The 8,465-nt window shown below is 38.0% G+C and overlaps 1 long non-coding RNA gene across 1 annotated transcript; it reads right to left on the bottom strand.

Annotated features, from left to right (window-relative positions):
* Positions 1 to 2,126: 2,126 nt before the first annotated feature.
* Positions 2,127 to 6,806, bottom strand: LOC136843578 (uncharacterized). Its single transcript, XR_010854595.1, has 3 exons — positions 6,563 to 6,806; positions 6,199 to 6,281; positions 2,127 to 2,401 (listed from the first exon to the last, which is right to left on the bottom strand). It is a non-coding gene; the product is annotated as an uncharacterized lncRNA (long non-coding RNA).
* Positions 6,807 to 8,465: the final 1,659 nt, after the last annotated feature.

Below are 8,465 nucleotides of genomic sequence, written 5' to 3' on the forward strand. Positions count from 1 at the left end.
GGGGAGATCTAGTATAGTCTGTTGTCAAAACGATGACAATATAACAACACAGATGACTGTATGAATATTAAGCAGTGATTTCGCCTTCACTAATACTGGAGCACTGGACAACTGTGATGTCGACCATAACAGCTAATCCATCTTACGCCTCTGGTTGGCGTTCTCCTTTTCAAAAATACCTCTTGCAAATAAGACTAGGCCACGAGGAGGATAGCTTATTTGTTCTAATATTAAATGAGAGCGTGTTTTATTTAATCGTCGGGTTAAAAGTAGGGTAAACCAGCGAACTGCCAATACCGGTAGTAGCAAACTCACCTGTAGTGCCCTGTGTTGTGAGGCCTGACATGGAGCGGCATTAAGTATTTTTCTTGTCTACAAGAAAAATACTTAAATGTGTATATCTGCATGCATGCATGCACACACACACAAATATAATGTGTTAGGGAGCCTTCAATACATCTGATGGATCTGGCCAATCATTTATACACAATTTGACCATTTTTTAAATTTATTCTATGATCCCTTTCCCGGACGTGTCGAGCTATAGAGCTATAGTTATTCCCCAATTTACATGTTGAAATATATTCATTTATATATTGTATATGTAATGAAGAACCCACGTCCTTCTTAACGCTAAAGTCAGAAGGCTTCCAATACTTATGTAATTCAACGTTGTTTACTCCAGATAATTTTGTGCTCTTTATTCATAATGTTTTATACAACGATTAATACCATGCACGCAGCTTTTTTCTTTATACTATACATGGGCCTGGCGACCACTCGTTTGCTACTGCCCAACAAGACAACAATTCAAGTCACCTAAAAGTAAGTGTGGACAGAACAATTATGCCTAACTGAATGGAGACTGCTGAAGAACTAACGCCGGCGGACGATAACTGATCGTGTGGACGAGACCTTAAACACCATGTCACACGACTCCCTTACCAGCAGCTTTTCATTCCCTGCACAATAAACTTGGACCATCATTCCCAAGTGTTATACACCATCGCCTATACTGTTCATCCATATTTAGCTTTATGCTGGTAGATTATTCCTCGACCTAAGCAATTTGAGTTCGCTCCTCAATGTCTGTCCTCCTAGGTCTCAGCAATTCTTCTTGAGCCTGCCAACTTCTGCCTAAACAACTCTTCAACTATCGCCAGCCCCCGCCCCCGACCCCATCCCCACCCTCGCCCCTACAATGTTTCCCTTGACAAAATATTCCTTTACAAAATATTCAGTTACGATGAAGCTCGCTTAGCAAACCTTACGGCCTTTATAGCAGGACCAATGGTCAACGACGACACGATTTGTGGTTTCACGTACGGTTTTAGAAATAAATGTTCATTAACCCCCACTATTAATAGTTAAAACAAAGCATTACACGTTCTTCGTAAAAGAAATATTGTGCTTCTAGGCTTCATGTGGTTAAACGGATTTCTTTGCCATAGGACCTCTCCCCAATCCCACCCACGTCCCCTCATTTAAAAATCTTCAATATTTCAAGAGTACTTTAATGACCTACAACTAGAAATTCATTCCACTTGCGCCAACTCCTATACTTAACTAAGTACCTTAAGACCTTTGTCCATATTAGCTTAGCTGACCATAAACATTTTGATACCAATGAAGGGAAGTATCTTTCTGCTAGCTCCATGTAACAGAAGTATTTGATATTTAGTTTTAGCGTCTAACTAAACATTGTTTTATGGTCGTAAGTCATGTAATTAGTTATTTTGCTCCCAAAACATTCAATGGCTGTCTTTGTACTGATTTTTAGTCATTGACTTTATTAATTCTTGTGTTCCGTATAGTATGGCATCAGATTTCAGTAAATTGGCCCACAAATTTCCACCACAGGTATTGGACAAATGGGATCCAACAGTTCCAAGAGGGTGGTTTGCATAAATTTGCTTTAAGTTTAAAGTTTAATATAGGACTGTCATGCGTATTCATTTACGCGTGATTACTTTCGAAAAGTTTGGTACATTTCTAAATTAAAGTTTTTATATTTAACATCTATAACCATATGGATCATAAACCACATTCAACACACTTTGGTTTCCCATATAAAAATACTGAGGATTAAGTCAAAAACAGAAAAGAAGACCCATTATTTACTATTAAAAAGAGCATTATTTACTATTAAAAAGAGCAATTATACACAGGTAAACGGTAGGTTTAGGAATGTACAATATCTGAGGAACCTAACTTGCATACATAAAAGCATTTTAAGGAAAAGCGCAGCATGAAAATTTATAAATTAAAATTAATAGAAATCTACAACTATCTTGTCGAGATCTTGAATCCCAAGAAATATCAGCCTAACAGTGAAAGGTTCTCAAATCCACCCAGTGTCTGCATAATTTCTTGAATTCTGGCTCCTCCAGCAAGACGTGATCTGGAACAGAAAAACAACGGCAGCAGAAAATATTCTTACAGAAATTACTCGGCAGCTCCGAAACGTTCACTTTAATCATTCTTTGAATACGTACGGTATCTTTTACTTTAAGGACAGTTAGCTTACAGGAAGTTGTTTCTCCAAGCAATGTCCCAAAAAAATGTTAAATACTTATAACCATTTGGAGAAAAATTAACTTTAGCACATTTCATACCATATTTACGCATTCATACTGTATAATAAGCATTTATTTTTTACTATGCTACCCTACTCATGACGCCCTATAGTTAATTTTCACTATACGTAGAAACCACAAACAATTTGCATATTAAATCTTGAAATATGTAATGTTTAAAGAAAATACCCCCAAACAGCTTTAAGCTAATCCACACACTACGATACAACTATCCCACATACTAAGATCAAAGTTGTAGTCTTTTAAAAAGTGAAGTTTAAAGAAAACGGTGAACTTCGGAACAAATCTACTTAGTTGCCCAAATGTGACTCCTGTCTAGGAGGAAATGAGAACTTCATAGATCAGTTTTGCCACAAATCAACATAAAATACCCAACATCCCCTAGACCTTGGTATACTATATTTAAAAATGCATATTGGTGCATGCATTAACTGCCTGGTAACATTTCAAACATTTCAAGTGCTGTATAGCAATATTCAACACCTGATTGCCATGGAAAGCAATGCATTCACTAAATGGATACCAACCATTGCACCAAACTCATATGCTAATATCTCTACAACCTCATTTATCAATGTTAATGGGTATTTCAGAAAGTCAAAAACATTGCTCATATATTTAATAAAATCATGACTTCAACATGGATAAAATCCCAAAATCACTGCCGTTGTTCATGAACAGCTCCATAAAGCACTGATCAAGGAAGAATTACACTGATCAAGGAAGAATTACAATTACCGCCTACGTTATGACCAGCCCAACAAAGCACTACCTTTATTCAAGGACAGCATCAAAGTCTCAGTGACTTGTGTTCATGATCTGCATCAATCTGTGCTGAATCTGTGCTGAAGGCACCATTTACTCCCTGTCTGTGTTCACGGAGAGCCTAACAAACACCGACAGTTTCACGGAAAGTAAATTCAGTGACGACATTGATGGATGGCATCACAAACTTATTGCCAGTGTTTATGAGTAAAACTCTTCACAGAGTAACAAACGCATTGCCACGGAGAGCCTAACAAACACTGACAGTGTTCATGGAAAGTAAATTCAGTGACGACATTGATGGATGGCATCACAAACTTATTGCCAGTGTTTATGAGTAAAACTCTTCACAGAGTAACAAACGCATTGCCTGCGTTCATGGAAAGTAAATTCAGTGACGACATTGATGGATGGCATCACAAACTTATTGCCAGTGTTTATGAGTAAAACTCTTCACAGAGTAACAAACGCATTGCCTGCGTTTATTGCCAGTGTTTATGAGTAAAACTCTTCACAGAGTAACAAACGCATTGCCTGCGTTCATGGAAAGTAAATTCAGTGACGACATTGATGGATGGCATCACAAACTTATTAACAGTGTTTGCCTTCAGTAACAAACGTTTATGAGTTCACAAAATTGCTGCTTCACAGAGTAACAAACGCATTGCCTGCGTTCACAGAGTAACAAACGCATTGCCTGCGTTCAATAGGGTAACAAACGCATTGCCTGCGTTCAATAGGGTAACAAACGCATTGCCTGCGTTCAATAGGGTAACAAACGCATTGCCTGCGTTCAATAGGGTAACAAACGCATTGCCTGCGTTCAATAGGGTAACAAACGCATTGCCTGCGTTCAATAGGGTAACAAAACGCATTGCCTGCGTTCAATAGGGTAACAAACGCATTGCCTGCGTTCAATAGGGTAACAACGCATTGCCTGCGTTCAATAGGGTAACAAAACGCATTGCCTGCGTTCAATAGGGTAACAAACGCATTGCCTGCGTTCAATAGGGTAACAAACGCATTGCCTGCGTTCAATAGGGTAACAAACGCATTGCCTGCGTTCAATAGGGTAACAAACGCATTGCCTGCGTTCAATAGGGGTAACAAACGCATTGCCTGCGTTCAATAGGGTAACAAACGCATTGCCTGCGTTCAATAGGGTAACAAACGCATTGCCTGCGTTCAATAGGGTAACAAACGCATTGCCTGCGTTCAATAGGGTAACAAACGCATTGCCTGCGTTCAATAGGGTAACAAACGCATTGCCTGCGTTCAATAGGGTAACAAACGCATTGCCTGCGTTCAATAGGGTAACAAACGCATTGCCTGCGTTCAATAGGGTAACAAACGCATTGCCTGCGTTCAATAGGGTAACAAACGCATTGCCTGCGTTCAATAGGGTAACAAACGCATTGCCTGCGTTCAATAGGGTAACAAACGCATTGCCTGAACTCATTGCCTGCGTTCATAGGGTAACAAACTCATTGCCTGCGTTCATAGGGTAACAAACTCATTGCCTGCGTTCATAGGGTAACAAACTCATTGCCTGCGTTCATAGGGTAACAAACTCATTGCCTGCGTTCATAGGGTAACAAACTCATTGCCTGCGTTCATAGGGTAACAAACTCATTGCCTGCGTTCATAGGGTAACAAACTCATTGCCTGCGTTCATAGGGTAACAAACTCATTGCCTGCGTTCATAGGGTAACAAACTCATTGCCTGCGTTCATAGGGTAACAAACTCATTGCCTGCGTTCATAGGGTAACAAACTCATTGTTAATGGGTAGTATCATTATATACATAGCTTATGCTATGGGTAACCTAATCGTATCAAAGCTAACCAACTTATCTGGCTGACTTGACTACCCCCAACTGAAAGCAAACTGATACTCCAATTGTTCTATGCAAAAAATATCCTACACTTCAAATAAAATACTTCCAACTAAAAAATTGCTTCCGTGCTGTCTTCTAGCAAGACCTCAATGTTCCCAGCAATGTTCCCAGCAATGAGTCACCGACAAAATTCGTAGAACATTAATTCCCTGTGCTAACAGAACCTAAACATTACTTTTAACACGACTGGGAAAACTCGAGCACGGTTTTGATTATTTTCAAGAGATTACCTATGGGGTAAGCAGGCCCTATATTTCAGGAGATTCCTTTAACCAGAGATTTTCCGTAGCGAAAATAAATACCAAGTTCTGATACTATTAGAAATTTAAAATATTGTATATTTTCTCTAATATAAGAAAAAAATCGAAACCTGAAAATTCTATTTAGTCTCACACTAACGCAGCACAAGAATTTGATTACAGGCAAAATCTAAACGAGTGTCGGCGTAAACGTATCTAACTTAACCTAACCACAAACTTAACCCATTTCAGGAACCTATAATTCCAAACACCTACAAATAAAAGTCCCCTGACTAGTGGAAATTTGTTTTAATACTGAATATAGCCATTTATTTGCATCAACATCTTAGTTTCCTCAAACCTTAGGAGCTTCTGCCAACTTTGAGTGGGAGGTAGCTGAGCACATTTAAACACCTAATACCTATCTGAACTTACAAACCACCTTACCACCTGAAAGAAAATGTTGATTAGTTAGTTTAAAGCCACCCAAACCCCCCCAAACCACCCAAAAACCCACATAGTAGGCCATACGACCTACTATGCGGAACATGGGGGCTCCCCCACCCCTACAGGGGCACCGCCCCTGCGGGGTGGAGGATAAAAAAAAGTAAAGTTCAAAAAGTTTACACAAATTAAAAAAAGTAAATTTATAAAAAATTACGTAAGCCTAAACTAGGCAGAAAAAATACCTCCTACATACCTGTTACTAAAGAGCAACTTTATCACGTCTGAATATTTACTGCAAGAATTGGATGTCAAAATCAAACTCGCTCCAAACACCACCTGAAAAAGACAAAGCTTTAGAGCTGTGTGCAACTTACTAAACGTCCCGTATATTTCGGGCGTATACTCACACGTCATATCAAGGCTAAACGACAACAGAAAGATTTACAATGCCTGCCAACGATTTGTATGAGACCAAGCATGCAACAGAGAAGTGATAAAGCGTTGTCAAATAACGTGAAGGCAACAATTCTCAGTTTATAAAAACTACAACAAGACTTCGAACATCCCTAGAGCAATTACAGAGTATTGGTAAAAATATACTAAAGTTCAGGTGTTACCTTGCAGAACCCCGGGGTTCATAACAGCCAACGAAGTGAAAATGATCCCAAACGCCGTCCGAGGATTGTTTACTAAACTGTAGTCTAGTCACTTGGTAAACAGCTGCGTGCGTCACGGGCACTTCAAAACAAGACTGATTACTCTACAATAAATGAAGGAGGAATTGAATACGCCACTCCCGAGGAAACTAAAAAGGATTACTTAGCAAACTCCCGTCAAACGTCTACCGCCCAAAACGATGTTACCAGCCGAAGGGTCGAAGGTTCAAATGCCTGAACTCGAACGACGTTGTCTTTTGCCAAGGACTCTAAAGGCTTAGTAGTGTCTCGCTTCTTGGAACACGACTGAATGCGATCCATGGATATTCTTGAAATCGGTTTTTTGCAAGTATTATGTTTATTTCTTACTTCCTTCTTTTACTTGTCTTTCATGGAAGTTTAAAATACAGTTTATTATAAGTAGACTTTCCTGAACGTGACTCGAAATTTATTTTAAGGCTCACGGAATAATATGTAGCATAAGCAAGTGGCATGTTTCTTTTCATCACTCTTATGAAATTTTTAATTCATGTGTAAACTTTGTTGATAACGGTATATACTGAAGTTTTATATATATATATATATATATATATATATATATATATATATATATATATATATATATATATATATATATATATATATATATACAGTATAAACTGTATATATTATATTACAGTATATACTGTATATAAAATATATATATATATATATATATATATATATATATATATATATATATACAGTATATACTATGTGTATATATATATGAGTAAATGTTTGTATGTATTTTTGTGCGCTATAGAAATCCGCTTGACCAATCTAGACAAAATTTTCACATGGCCATCATTTGACCCAACTTACATAATAGGGTAAGTTTCAAACCCGTACCCCCGTGACAGACAGACAGTTATAAAGAGGGTATAAGAATTCGATTTTGTTGAACACCTCCAACCTATGAAAGTCATGACACACCTACCCTCTTCCTGCGAACCCTATAATCAGTTTACTGCATCCACAGAAATAAAAGTAAGATAAGGTATCTGTATTTGAAGTCGTCAAATCCTAGGTAAGTTAAATGTGAAGGCACTTAGTTATCTTCATGCTTAGGTCAGCACCCTGAATTAAGGGTAAGTTCAAAGGTGGCCATTTTCTTATCCCATTTGCATACTCAATTCCATTGGATTGCATGCAACGTCTATTTATACAATTTCAGTAGTTATTTTCATGGTTTTACACTTAATGGAAAAGAGTTTAGGTAGGCTGGCATGAACCTATGTTAGGTAAGTATGAAGGTGATCATATTAAATGTAATTTTCATATTCAGTTGTATAGAATTGCAGGTAAAATCTGTATTTGAAGCCGCCATATCTTAGATAAAGTGAATTATGAAGGCGTTTAGTTATTTTCATGGTTTTACACGACCTGGAAGAGTTTGGGTAAGAGCCAGGACCGTAGGCCAACACCCTAACTTGGGATAAGCTTAAATGAGGCCATTTTCTTAGGCCATTTGTATATTCATTTGCATAGGATTGAATGCAACGTCTATGTATGCAATATCAGTAGTTATTTTCATGGTTTTACATGAAATGGAAGAGTCTAGGGAAGAGCCTAAGACCTTAGGCCAACACCCTAGCTTAGGGGTAAGCTTAAATGAGGCCATTTTCTTAGGCCATTTGTATATTCAATTGCATAGGATTGAATGCAACGTCTATATATGCAATATCAGTAGTTATTTTCATGGTTTTACATGTAATGGAAGAATCTAGGTAAGAGCCTAAGACCTTAGGCCAACACCCTAGCTTAGGGGTAAGTTCAAATTCGGTCAGTTTCTTAGGCCATTTGCATATTCAATTGCACAGTA

Source organism: Macrobrachium rosenbergii, chromosome 11 (assembly GCF_040412425.1).
Source record: "Macrobrachium rosenbergii isolate ZJJX-2024 chromosome 11, ASM4041242v1, whole genome shotgun sequence".
Taxonomy (NCBI): domain Eukaryota; kingdom Metazoa; phylum Arthropoda; class Malacostraca; order Decapoda; family Palaemonidae; genus Macrobrachium; species Macrobrachium rosenbergii.